Raw genomic sequence first — 13,488 nt, 5'->3', positions numbered from 1 at the left:
AATTGAGTTGCACCCGTGAGGTTTACAAAACAATCTTCAGGGTTTATGTGAGGCAGAGGCGATTCTGTGTAGCTGAGTTCCCTTCAGGGTTTGGAGGCTGCTCTGAACTCCGTTAGGTCTTCTCTCACTATCTTTTTCCTCAGGGTTTTGTTCCAAGGAAACCTTAGAGTATTTTGCTTCTCTTCTTTCTTCTCCTCTTTTGTGTGGCTTTTGTTTCAATGAAACTCTAGTATTTATAGGCTAATATTGGTAGCTTAGTGGGCTTTTGAGAAAGGTCCAAGTCCAAAATTTTTTATTATATTTTATTTATTTAATTAATTAATTAATTAATTAATTAAAATTTTTTATTATTATTATTTTTTTTTTTGTAAAAAAATATTTTTTTTTCTTTTTTTCGTTTTTTTTTTTTTTTTTGGATCTAATTCTGATTGACATGATGAAATGCAATATGAAATGCTAAATGAATGCATGAATGAGGAGGGCAAATTTTGGGGTGTTACAACATCAGCCCATAGATGGTTTGTATCAACAAATTTTAAATGAAAAATTCCCTTCGGAACATAGTCACGTAAAAAGTGTTTTTTTATTTCAATATGCTTAACCCTAAAATGCAAGATAGGATTCTTAGAGAGATAAATAGCAGAAGTATTATCATTGAGAATAGGAATGTTACTCTTAGATATCTGATAGTCTTCCAGCTGACTCTTCATCTAGAGTATCTGAGTGCTGCATCTAGAAGCTGCAATGTGTTCAGCTTTGGCTGTTGAAAGCGCAATTGTTGATTGTCTCTTACTGGACCATGAGATCAAGTTATCTTTCAGAAATTGTAACTTCCAGAAGTACTTTTTATTTCAATTCTGTCTCCAGCATAGTCAGCGTCACAATAGCCTACTAATTTATACTCACTTAATTTTTTATAAAATAAACCAAGGTTAGTAGTACCTATAAGACCCCAATTTTGACCGTAAGATCCCTCATGCTATTCTCATCATATGCATTAGCATTGGGATCACAACTTGGCATCCTCCTTACAACTTATGTTTTTATAAAATAAACCAAGGTTAGTAGTACCTGTAAGACCCCAATTTTGACCGTAAGATCCCTCATGCTATTCTCATCATATGCATTAGCATTGGGATCACAACTTGGCATCCTCCTTACCCTTCATTCATTGGGTTTGCATTGGGAGAGATAACCAAGCACATTTGATTGTATCATACTTCCTTTTTCTTTATTTACTAACCAAAATACGAAAAATATATCATTGCATAGTTTAACTCTTTTGTAGGTAGTGTGTGTGCTCACCTATGCTCTATCAAGCTCATATCTAGGGTTTGAGACCCTCAATGCAAGGAGCTCAATCAAGAATTGGTCTACATTGGCTCTAAGTATCATATATCGATCCCCATGATCTTCACATGTTATTTTGATAAAAAAATTCACCAAGAGTTTGGAGTTGGATTGCCTTGGAAACCCTAATTCATCTAGGTATCTTATGTGACTTCTTCAACAAGTTTCCTAAAAAATTGATAAAGTATTTCAAGGGATACTTCACATTACATCATCTTATGCCTATATGATCCTCCATGAGTCCCAAAAGTCAAGAGAATGCCAAGCTAGCAAGTTGGTTCATGGTGGTTGACCAAAGGAATTCAACTAATCAAAATTGGGGTTCCCTAGACCTTATCTCCTACAATTTTTATCATATTAAAATGATTCCCAGAGAAACATTACTCTAAATGGCATTAAAAACAACTTTCATGTTGAGGTCAAGAGCTAGTTTTGCTTGGAAAGTAATTTTTTATGGTGAAAGATTATAGGTCATTTTGTCTAAACCCTAATTTGAAAGTCAAATTCTCAAGACCATAACTTGCTCAATTTTTATGATATGAAATCCATTTAAGTTGCATGATCAAATTCAAGATGTCTACTTCAGCTTTTATGTTTGGAGGAAGTGTAAATTCAACTTTTAAATGCATGTGATAAGAGAAAACATTATAGGTCATTTTGGGTTAATACCATTGAACAAGTGATTTTACTCAACTTCTAAAATGCATAACTCCTTCATGCTAAATCTAAATTAGGTCAAATTTGTGACTAAAGTAAAGGGATTTGGAAAATCTACAACTTTGGTGAAGGAACGTTTCTCATTTGAAGTCCATAGAAAAAGTTATTCAAGATGGAAGAAGTGAACATATGGCTTGGTACTTAGAATGTTTTTTAATATGTTTGATTTCTCAAACTTCCACCTCAAAATTCATCATGATCCAAGCTTCAAATGATAAAGTGTTCAACATAAAAGTTGTTCCTCTTGATCTTACCTTTCAAAAAGTCCAAATTCATCTCATTTGTACAAAGTATGAATGACTTGCGCATGGCTTAAAATTGAAGGGCCATTTGGATAATTTGAAGATCCACTTTCCATACACGAATGCATGGCTTGTTAACATGATCTCAACATTGCTTACACTCATTTTTGGACCTAAGTGCATCACTTGATGGGCCTATCACACGCCCACGCAATCATGCAAGTGAGATTTTCAACTTTGGCCAAAAATGGAAGTGTGCATTTATCAATCTCCTTGGCTATAAATAGAATCCCTCTTGCTCAGAAATGAGGACCCTGGCGTGCAAGCTTTAAATCAGTAACTTTAAACCCTCACATTCAAAGGATAAGCTTGAAGATTTTCTTTTTAAATCGAGTTTGAATCTCCCACTGTTTTTGAGATTGAAAATCCAAGATTCCATCCCTTTCCTTGATCCATTTCCACTCCATCAAACATATGAAGCAAGGCCAAGCATAATTGAGAGCAAGATCGTATCAATCTGAAGCTGCAGTGAAGGTGATTTTCAGAATTTTTCATCTCTTCAATTCTCACTCAATTCTTCACTATTCTTGCTGATTTTTGGTTGTCTGAAGTCCTACCAATATAGGCAAGAAGATTGAGTTCTTTGAGGTCAAATTGAAGTAACTCAGATCATGATCCTCAAAATTCAACTCCCTGTATCTTTCTATATACTTGGAGTTAGACAAAATTGAGGTCAGATTCGAGCTCCTGAGCATTTTTTCTTTAAATTCATGTCATCCTTTTTCATTTGGGTGATGGTTGAAGGTGGACCAGTCCGGTGAGGTCCACTAGAGAAGAAGACCAGAGCTCTGGCTCCGGCTCCGGCGATGTGTTAGCACGCTTCTGAACCACATGATCCATTCAAAATATTTTAATCTTGAGCATTGATTGTGATTACCACGTGTGCAGCGCGCTTGACTTGGTGTATGGTGGAATGCGCGTTGTGGACCATTTGATCAGCCACCTCAATTAATGAGGGAGATCAGATGGCCACGTGTTTTTGAATTTTTGATTTTCATTTTAAATTCTTTATTTTCATTAATTCATATTAATTTTAATATTGATCCAAAACATATGGGACTTACACCAAAAAAATTCAAATATTTTTCTCTTTCATTTTCTGAGTTAAAATTATTTTTTGGATCAATATTAATATTTTTTATGATTTTATTATTTTTGTGCATATTTTTAATTATTTAAAAATACTTTTAAGTTTCCAAAAATTATGAAAATTTTTCTCCAACGTCCTTTGACCTTGTTTGACCTATGATAAACCTCTTGGCCATTTATTTGGTATTTTGAATAGGTTTTAGGTTTTTGATCAACCATAATTTAATTTAATGTATTTTTAATTGATTTTTAATTGTTTAATTGTGAATAAATTATGTTGAGCTATTTCCATTGACTTGTTGAGTTTGGCTATGTCATTTAGGCCTTGGTCAATGTTGATTTGACTTTTGTTGGATTAAAATCATTGGATTTAGGGGATTGATGAAATGTACATTTCATCTCCCAAATGAATGAATGATTTTAATTTGATAAAATTCCTCCCATGACCAAATTGTGTTTGTTCCATTTTCCCTCCCTCTTCATCTTCAATCCCATTCTATCCCACCCATTCCATTGACCAATGATATCTCTATATCCTAAGGCTAATTGGTTCATAAACCAATACAAGTATGGATGAGATTAAGTCCACCCTTTTGCCATTTTCTTTTTGTGTGTGGTATATTTTAGGAGTATGGTTCATTATACCATGTCTCTAATATGCATTAACACCCAAATTCTATTGCCCAACCTCAGATAGTTGTGACTTCTACATACGTCCAATTACGATTGCTTAACATAGCGCTAAAATTTGACTCAAAAAGCATAGAATTCTAGTATGTGAGATTGTAAGTCTCCCCCCTTTCATGGTATTGTGTGGACACTTGGCATTTTTTTCCTTCCTTTGGAAGATATCTTGGTTCAAGGATCCATGCTTGTGAATAGAGGGTTAAGTGTTCTCCAAAGAATGACTTAAACAATAAAAAGCAAAACTCCACTAACTTCTCATCAACTAACATTTGACTAACTTTTAATTTCAAGCCATTTACTTTTATGCACTTTAAATTCAAGCATTTTATCATTTACCATTATTCATACCATTTAACTTGTTTACTTTAATTCCATTTTTACTTTGCTCACTTGAGCCACATATTGTGGTTATATTGTGATTGTATATACTTGTTTGTGTTTATGGTCTTTTGACCTTAAGATACTTAATAAACAACAAAAACTCTTAAAAAATGTTTGTGTGGACTGTTGGATTTTATTTGAGGCTTGGACTTAGAATTAGGCAACATCCCCTATGCAAAAGGACTTGGCCAATGCCAACATTTCTGAAACCAAGTGCTTGTGAATTGAACCTTCATCTGATGCAAGTGTTGAGATCTGATAACGCGAAAATGTATCGTATTTTTGGCTTCATATGCATTGCTTTTTACTTGATTACAATTATTATTACACTGTATTTTATGTTTATTGCAGGTATTTATCGAATAAAAGGTTTACAAGCAAACAAAGTGGAAAATAGCAAAAAGGAAAGAAAAAGAGAAGAAAATGGAGAAAAATAGAGAGTATGGGCCTACCACTCCTAATGGGCTTGTGGCGCCCATCATCTGGATGTGTATCACCCGTCACATGATCCAAAGAGGATGGTCGCGCCCGCCACAAGGAATGAAGATTGTGGCGCTCAACCTAAAATTGTGGCGCCCGCCACTTCTTTAATTTCAAATCTCCCCCTCTTTTCAAATTCTTCTTTGCTTTTGATTTCTAAACTTAGACTCTTTTGCAAAATTAGAAACTTTGGCCTTATGCCATTGCATTTTCAAACTCTTTTTCTTAATCAAACTTGTCAATGAATCTAATCATATTGACTTAAAATTTCAAAAGACAAAAAGAATTAACACCCATTCAAACTCTTTTAGGCCTTTTGTGCCTCTTTTAAACTTAAATTTTTGTTAAAAGCAATTCATTCACTTTGAAATTGATACCACGAACTACGAGGTTTTGATCCCTCATTTTATGTTGGTACGTAGGCACAAGTCCGAAGGTCTTGTTAAATACAAAAATATAATTAATGAATTCTTTTCTCATCTCCACACTCTATTTATTGCAAACATCATTTTTATATCAAAACACATACACATATAAAAAAGGGCTCCTTAGGAGTACATAAGATACTTTGGGTGCTAACACCTTCACTCTGTGTAACCAACCCCCTTACTTTTAATCTCTGGCATTTTATTAGTTTTGATTTGAAAACTTCTTATCTTTGGGTTTTGTTCGTACTTTTTCCCTTTTCCCTTGGAAACAATAAAAGCGCGGCGGCGACTCTGGTTTTATTGACGTTAAGTTTATCCATAGCTTAATGGTCATGAATTTACCGCTATAGAAATTAAGTGGCGACTCTGCTGGGGAGTAGTCCTCAGTGGGTTTAGCCTACTTTTTTATGTGTATATAATTGTATATTTGATGTTTGTATATATGTTTATATGATATAATCTGCTTGTGGTGCTTGGTGATCTCTGAGTGGTGAGATAAGTTCTAACCCGAACTTGAGTGCAATTAAGATAGGAGGATGGTATAGTCATATTCGACTTGTGTGGAGTAGTCCTTAACAAGTTAGCTTGAGACCCATCTACTAAGTGGAGACCCTTTTGGAGCTATTGATGTCACACAAGTTATTTGTGGTTAGACGTTACTTTCTCTGATTTGGGGTCCGAGAAGCTGAGGACCGTAGAACATTTAACCCAACTTGGCCTATTTATGATGTAGTGCGGAGGCTGTTCAAGTGTAGACTTGATAACATTTGTTACGCGATATACACTCAAACGAGTTTCTCTTGAGAATATTATGGGTTGATAAGTCAGTCATCCTAACCTGTAATATCCGATAGATGGAATTAAGACTCTGGGAACTTTTTAAAACATGATCTACAGGTTTTTATCCTTAGTACACTCCCTTGGGATGGTTCTTAACCTGACTCCATGCTCGTGGCTCACAACAAACCCTTGATTCTTGGTTGATCCAATCAAGTCTTGTCAATATCAATGGAATTTGGGTGTTGATAAGGTGAAAACCATAATCAACCAAAATGGATGATTGATCTTGACAATGACTTGATTCATCCCTTGACCTTTGTTTGTTTTTCTTGTATGTGATCCCTTATTTGTGATTGTTGCATTCATGCATTCATGCACATCATAACATTCATCACACGAAAGAACTTCAAGGAACTGAGGTTTTATTTGCAAATATTTTCAGACCATGGATTGTGGACGAAGGAACACTAAGAAGTATAGTTTCAGATGTCTCGATTTGAAAGAGTTAAGGAAGCTATCATCTTTTGTATTAGATCCCTTGGACTTCAAACAACGTCATGGGAAGCTTCTATCTGTGTTATTTACTGATGTAGTTGAAGGACTCTTAAGTGTGTTGGTTCAGTTCTATTACCCTCTCTACCGGTGCTTCACTTTTCTCGATTATCAGCTTATGCCTACGTTGGAGGAGTATGCCCATCTCTTGGGAATACTTGTTTCTACAAAGTGCCTTTTAGTGGATTGGAAGAGATTCCCAGATCTTATATCATAGTTGAAGCTCTTCATCTGAAGAAGTCTGAGATTGAGGCTCATTGGGTGAAGAAAGGAGGAATGTTTGGATTGACTTTTGAGTTCCTAATTAAGGAAGCTTCTGCCTTTGCTCAAGCCGGTAGTGTGGATGCTTTTGAAGTTATCTTTGTGTTAATCATCTATGGTTTGGCTTTGTTCCCCAACATTGTCAGTTTTGTCGATGTTAACGACATTAGAATTTTCTTGATTGGGAATCTCGTGCCTACTTTGTTGGGTAATATGTACTTCTTTTTGCATCTAAGGAATTCTAAAGGTGGTGGATATATTGTGTGTTGTGTTCCTCTTCTGTACAAGTGGTTTATTTCACACTTGCCTCAGACACTTGCTTTTGTGGAGAACAAACAATGTCTACGGTGGTCTCAGAGACTTATGTCCCTCACTAATGATGATATAGTTTGGTATGATTATTCATTGAGTAGTTTGGAGATTATTGATAGTTATGGTGAATTATCTAATGTGCCTCTCATTGGTACACAAGGAGGAATCAACTACAACCCTGCTTTGGCTCGTCGTCAACTTGGGTTCTCCTTGAGAGACAAACCTAATAACACTCAGTTAGATGGCCTTTTCTATCAAGAGGGTAAAGATCCCCAACATTTGAAGCCGAAAATGGTACATGCTTGGCATAATGTGCATAAGAAAGGAAGACCCGAGCTTGGTCCATGCAACTGTGTAGCTTTGGAAGCTTACACTTTTTGGGTGAAGAAGAGAGCTTTGGAGTTGAAGATGCCTTATGCTTGTGAAAGACCTATGTCTATGGTTGTGGTTGAGCCATTAACTCTCCCTAACCAAGATGTAAAATAGTTGGAAGACGCACTCGCCAAGATGAAGCAAGAGAAGGATATGTGGGAAGAGAGGCTCCATGCTTTGAGCCGAAAGCATGAGGAGTTGTAGCTTGAGTCTAAGGACAAAGACGCACTTATCGAACTTCTTAAAGACCGAGCAGTGAAGAGACAGAGACAGAGAGCCAAAGGGTCCATCTTCCTCTAGCATTCCTCAACCTTCCGGTGCTTGGAAGAAGATTGTTGATCAGCTTGTCCTTGAGAAGGCTCAGATGAAGACTTCTTTTGAGTCTGAGCTTCGACACATCTGAAGGAAGTACGCGGCTACAACTAGATCATCTGACACAGTTGTTAGGGGATCCTTAGGATGATTAGTTTCCTTTCCTCTTGCATTTGTATTTTGGTTTCTGAAATTGTACTCAGTGTAATCCTTCCAAATTATATAAATAAAAGAGATTTTTATGGTCAATCAAATTATTACAATTGTTATTATTATATATTTGCAAATAAAACAGTATGTTCCTTGAAAATAAAAACAATAAAAACATTGCATTTCATGCATCATTTGCATAACAGGTTTTTCTTCCGCCAAATGTCTTATTGGTTATTCTTCTGTGCTTCAGCTAAGCTGACTCATCGATACAATACTCGTGCCAATCATCCAAGAATCATGGAACACTTGGAACAAGAGAACCAGGAGCTGAAGGACGAGATAGCCCGCTTGACTGCCATGATGGAGTCTGTTTTAGCTGCTCAGAGTTAGTCTTCTCCAACGCCTGCAACTCCTTCTCCTTAGAGGACTGTCATTTTAAAGGTTATGACTTCAACCGTGCTTGCCACTCAGTTTGCTTCTGTTATGCCTGCCAGATTCCCGTGGGGTTTGCACCTACCTTTGCTTCCATGTCGGCATCTAGCCTGGTCATGTCTGTTCTGCCTCCAGTTGTTCACACGTTACCTCGTGTTGAAGACACCATCTACCATTCCGAGCCGTCTGAGGTTTCGGATGTTTATGAGGAGATGGATGAGATGAAAGACCAATTCCTTGAGCTACTAAAGAAGTTGAAAACCTTGAGGGGAAAAGATTTGTTCGGTAAGAGTGATGCGGAACTTTTCTTAGTGCCCAACGTCAAGATCCCAATGAAGTTCAAAGTCCCTGACTTTGAAAAGTATAAGGGAAACACTTGTCCACTTAGCCATCTTGTCATATATGCCAGGAAAATATCAATGCAAACTGATAATGGTCAGTTATTGATTCATTACTTTCAAGATAGTCTGACTGGTGCCGCTCTAAGGTGGTACATGGGTTTGGATAGTGCGAGTGTTCACACATTCAATGATTTGGGTGAGGCTTTCGTAAAGTAGTATAAACATAATGTGGATATGGCGCCAAATAGGTACCAGTTGAGGTCGATGTCTCAGAAGGACAAGGAGACATTCAAAGAGTACGCCCAGAGATGGAGAGAGATAGCTGCTCAGATCAACACTCCATTGGAAGAAAAGGAGATGACCAAGATTTTTCTCAAGACCCTGGGCTCGTTTTACCACGAGCGAATGATTGCCAGTTCCCCCAGTGGTTTTGCCGAAATGGTAAACATGGGGATGAGATTAGAATAAGGTGACCGTGAGGGGCGGTTGTCTAAAGAAGAGGTATCATCGAGCAAGAAGTATGGTAATAGTTTTGCTAGGAAGAAGGAAGGAGAAATCAATGCAGTATCAGTTGGGAGGCAGAGGAGGCCTCATGTCAGAAGAAGTCTGCAACCACGTCAACACCATTATCAAGTATCTTCTGTTATTCCAGTATTTTCCAATAATCAATCAATTCCAGTTCAACAACAACGTTAACAACAGCCACAACAAAGAACAAACAACTACAAAAACAACACCAATAATCAACAACAACATAACTTTGAGAGGAAGAACGTCTCTTTTGACCCTATTCCTATGTCATATGCCGAGTTATACCCATTTTTGGTTCTCAAGAACCTGCTTCAACCAAGAAATTCATCGCAAATTCCAGAACCACTTCCACGGTGGTATAAGCCAGAACTCCGATGTGCCTTTCACCAAGGAGCTCCCGACCATGATATTGAGAATTGCTACCCGTTGAAGTATGAGGTCCAGAAGCCCGTGAAGAGTGGAATGGTGTCCTTTGAGGATCGTACGCCAAATGTGAAAGCAAACCCATTGCCCGCTCATGGTAATCCCTCTGTTAATATGGTAGATGGCTGTCCGGGAAGTTCCCGAGTGTTTGATGTGCGACGTGTTCATCGATCTTTGGTTGAGATGCATAAGACCTTGTGCACTATTAGTGATTGTGAGCACAACCATGACAGTTGTACGATCTATAATGTGAACCCCCGTGGACGTTCGACTCTCAAGAGAGATATCCAGAAGTTGATGGATGAGAATGTAATCCAGATTCAACAGTCAAGGGATATAGATGATGTCAACGTGATAGTGCCAGTCTTTAAGACCCCCGAGCGGGTGGTAATTCAGTTTGATTGCAGCAGTAGTAACAACATTAACAGATGGATATCGCCGTTGGTAATACGGTTAGCGGGTCCAGTCTCGTATGCATCCGATAGAGCTGTTCCCTATCAGTATAATGCTACTATGGTGAAGAATGGTCAAGAGGTTCCATTACCTACGACTAATCCTGTTGTGAACATTGCTGATATTGCGAAAGTGACCCGTAACGGTCGTGTGTTTGGTCCTATTTTTCCGAAGGATGTAAAGGATGTTGGTAAGAGGATTAAGGTACCTGTAGTAGATCCGGTTAGTGCTCCAAAGTGCCAGTCTGGTGAATCCAACAATTTGAAGCCTAATGATAATGACGAGGTACTTCGTTTGATTAAGAAGAGTGAACTTAATATGGTGGAGCAGCTGTTCCAAACTCCTTCCAAAATTTCAGTGTTGTCTCTGCTCATGAATTCTGAAGCACACAGAGAAGTATTGAAAAAAGTATTGGAGCAAGCTTATGTAGAGCATGATGTGACAATAGATCAGTTTGACCATATTGTGGCTAATATTACTTCCTGCAATAATTTGAGCTTCTATGATGAAGAACTTCTCGAGGAAGGAAGAAATCACAACCTAGCACTGCATATATCAATGAACTGCAAGGAGGATGTGTTGTCCAATGTATTGGTTTATACCGGTTCCTCATTAAATGTACTCTCGAAGTCAACTTTGTCCAGATTATCGTACCAAGGAGCTCCGATGAGATACAATGGCGTGATCATAAAAGCTTTTGATGGTTCTCGCAAGACTGTTATTGGTGAGGTGGACCTTCCAGTGAAGATAGGTCCGAGTGATTTCCAAATTACTTTCCAAGTAATGGATATCCACCCGACCTATAGCTGCTTGTTAGGAAGGTCGTGGATACATAAGGCGGAAGCTGTTACATCAACTCTGCATCAGAAGTTGAAATTTGTGAAGAATGGTAAGCTCGTTATTGTTGGAGGAGAGAAAGCTTTGTTGGTGAGCCATTTTTCGTCTTTCTCATATGTTGAAGCTGAGGATGAGATTGGAACTCCATTCTAAGCTCTATCTATTGCTGAAGAAAAGAGAGTCGGGGCACCTATGTCCCCTTTTAAAGACGCTAAGAAGATTGTTGAAGATGGTAGTTCTGATCAGTGGGGCCGGATGGTAGAGGTTGCTGAGAACAAGAGTCGAGCCGGTTTGGGATTCCAACAAGGGTCATGTGTGATTAAAGCTGAAGATGTACAACCTAGTTTTGATAGCGGGGGGTTCATTCATGGTAATGAACAACACTCAGCTGCAGTAATCGAGGGGGATGAAGATGAAGACTGCACCAATTTTGTGACGCATGGAAAAACTTGCAACAATTGGATCGTTGTCGATGGTCCTGTTATTGTTCGTCGCTCTAAGTAATTGTTTTTATCATTTTTTAGAAAATCCTTCTCCTATGCCTAAGGGAGAAGTGAACATTGTCAGGCATCTTTGAATTTGATAATTAATAAAATGCAATTCTATTCATCCACATCTATGATGTTTTTATTTTTACTTTTTGCTTTTCTGAAAAATGGTAATAAAAAACATAAATAAATAAGTAATAATTGTCCATCTGCATAATATTTGGTCATAATTTACTTCTCTAAAATCAAAATCATGTTGGTTTCTAAACCCATTGAATACAATGATCCTACTTCTTCTCCAAACTTTGAATTCCCTGTGTTTGAGGCTGAGGAAGAAAGTGATGAAGAAATGTATGATGAATTGTCTCGTCTACTTGAGCACGAGGAAAAAGCTATTTAGCAGTTCGAAAAGCAGATTGATTTAGTCAACTTGGGTTCCGAGGATGATGTGAAGGAAGGCTGTGTCTAGAGGTTAAGAAAGGGTTGATTGATATTCTTCGAGAGTATTCAGATGTGTTTGCTTGGTCCTATCAAGACATGCTGGGTTTGGATAATAAGATTATGGAGCATAGATTGCCGTTGAAGCCAGAATTCCCGTCAGTCAAGCAAAAGTTGAGGAGGACTCATCCTGATATGGCAGTGAAGATCAAAGAAGAAGTGCAAAAGCAGATCGATGCCAGTTTCCTTTTTACTGCTGAGTATTCACAATGTGTGGCCAATATTGTGCCTGTTCCGGAGAAGGATGGAAAAGTCTGTATGTGTGTTGATTATATAGATTCGAACAAAGCTAGTCCGAAAGATGATTTCCCTCTGCCACACATTGATATGTTGGTAGACAATACAGCTAAATTCAAAGTCTTTTCGTTTATGGACAGACTTTTCGGATATAATCAGATTAAAAAGGCACCCGAGGATATAGGGAAGACCGTATCCATTACACCCTGGGGAACATTCTATTATAGAGTGATGCCTTTCGGTTTAAAGAATGCTGGTGCAACTTACTAGAGAGCAATGACCACTCTTTTTCATGATATGATGCATAAAGAGATTGAAGTCTATATTAATGACATGATTTCTAAATCCGGTGATGAAGAAGAACATCTTAAGCATTTGTTGAAGCTGTTCCACCGTTTGAGGAAGTAAAAACTCCGCTTGAATCCCAATACGTGTACTTTTGGTGTTCATTCTGGTAAGTTGTTGGGATTTATTGTCAGCAAGAAGGGTATTGAAGTTGATCTTGCCAAGGTCAAAGAAATACAAGAGATGCCTGCGCCCAAAACTGAGAAGCAAGTCAGAGGTTCTCGGTCGTTTGAATTATATCTCAAGATTCATTTCACACATGACTGCCACATGTGCACCTATATTCAAGCTTCTTTGGAAAGATAAATCTTGTGATTGGACCGAGGATTTCCAGAAAGCTTTTGACATTATCAAGGAATATCTGCTCGAACCTCCAATTCTGTCTCCGTCTATGGAAGGAAGACCATTGATCATATATTTGACTGTGTTTGATGAAATTATGGGTTGTGTTCTTGGTCAGCAAGATGAAATTGGAAGGAAAGAGTATGCAATTTACTACCTCAGTAAGAAATTCACCGATTGTGAGACTCGGTATTCTATGCTTGAAAAGACTTGTTGCACATTGGCTTGAGTTGCTAAGCGTCTTCGTCAGTATATGTTGAATCATACTACTTGGTTGATATCCAAAATGGATCCAATCAAGTATATTTTTGAGAAGCCTGCGTTAACTGGGAGGATTTCCCGTTGGCAGATGTTGTTATCAGAGTATGATATCGAATATCGATCT

The sequence above is a fragment of the Lathyrus oleraceus genome, chromosome 3 (assembly GCF_024323335.1).
Source record: "Lathyrus oleraceus cultivar Zhongwan6 chromosome 3, CAAS_Psat_ZW6_1.0, whole genome shotgun sequence".
In the NCBI taxonomy this organism is placed as follows: domain Eukaryota; kingdom Viridiplantae; phylum Streptophyta; class Magnoliopsida; order Fabales; family Fabaceae; genus Lathyrus; species Lathyrus oleraceus.
The sequence above is the reverse complement of the archived record's forward strand: the minus strand, read 5'-3'. Positions refer to the sequence as shown.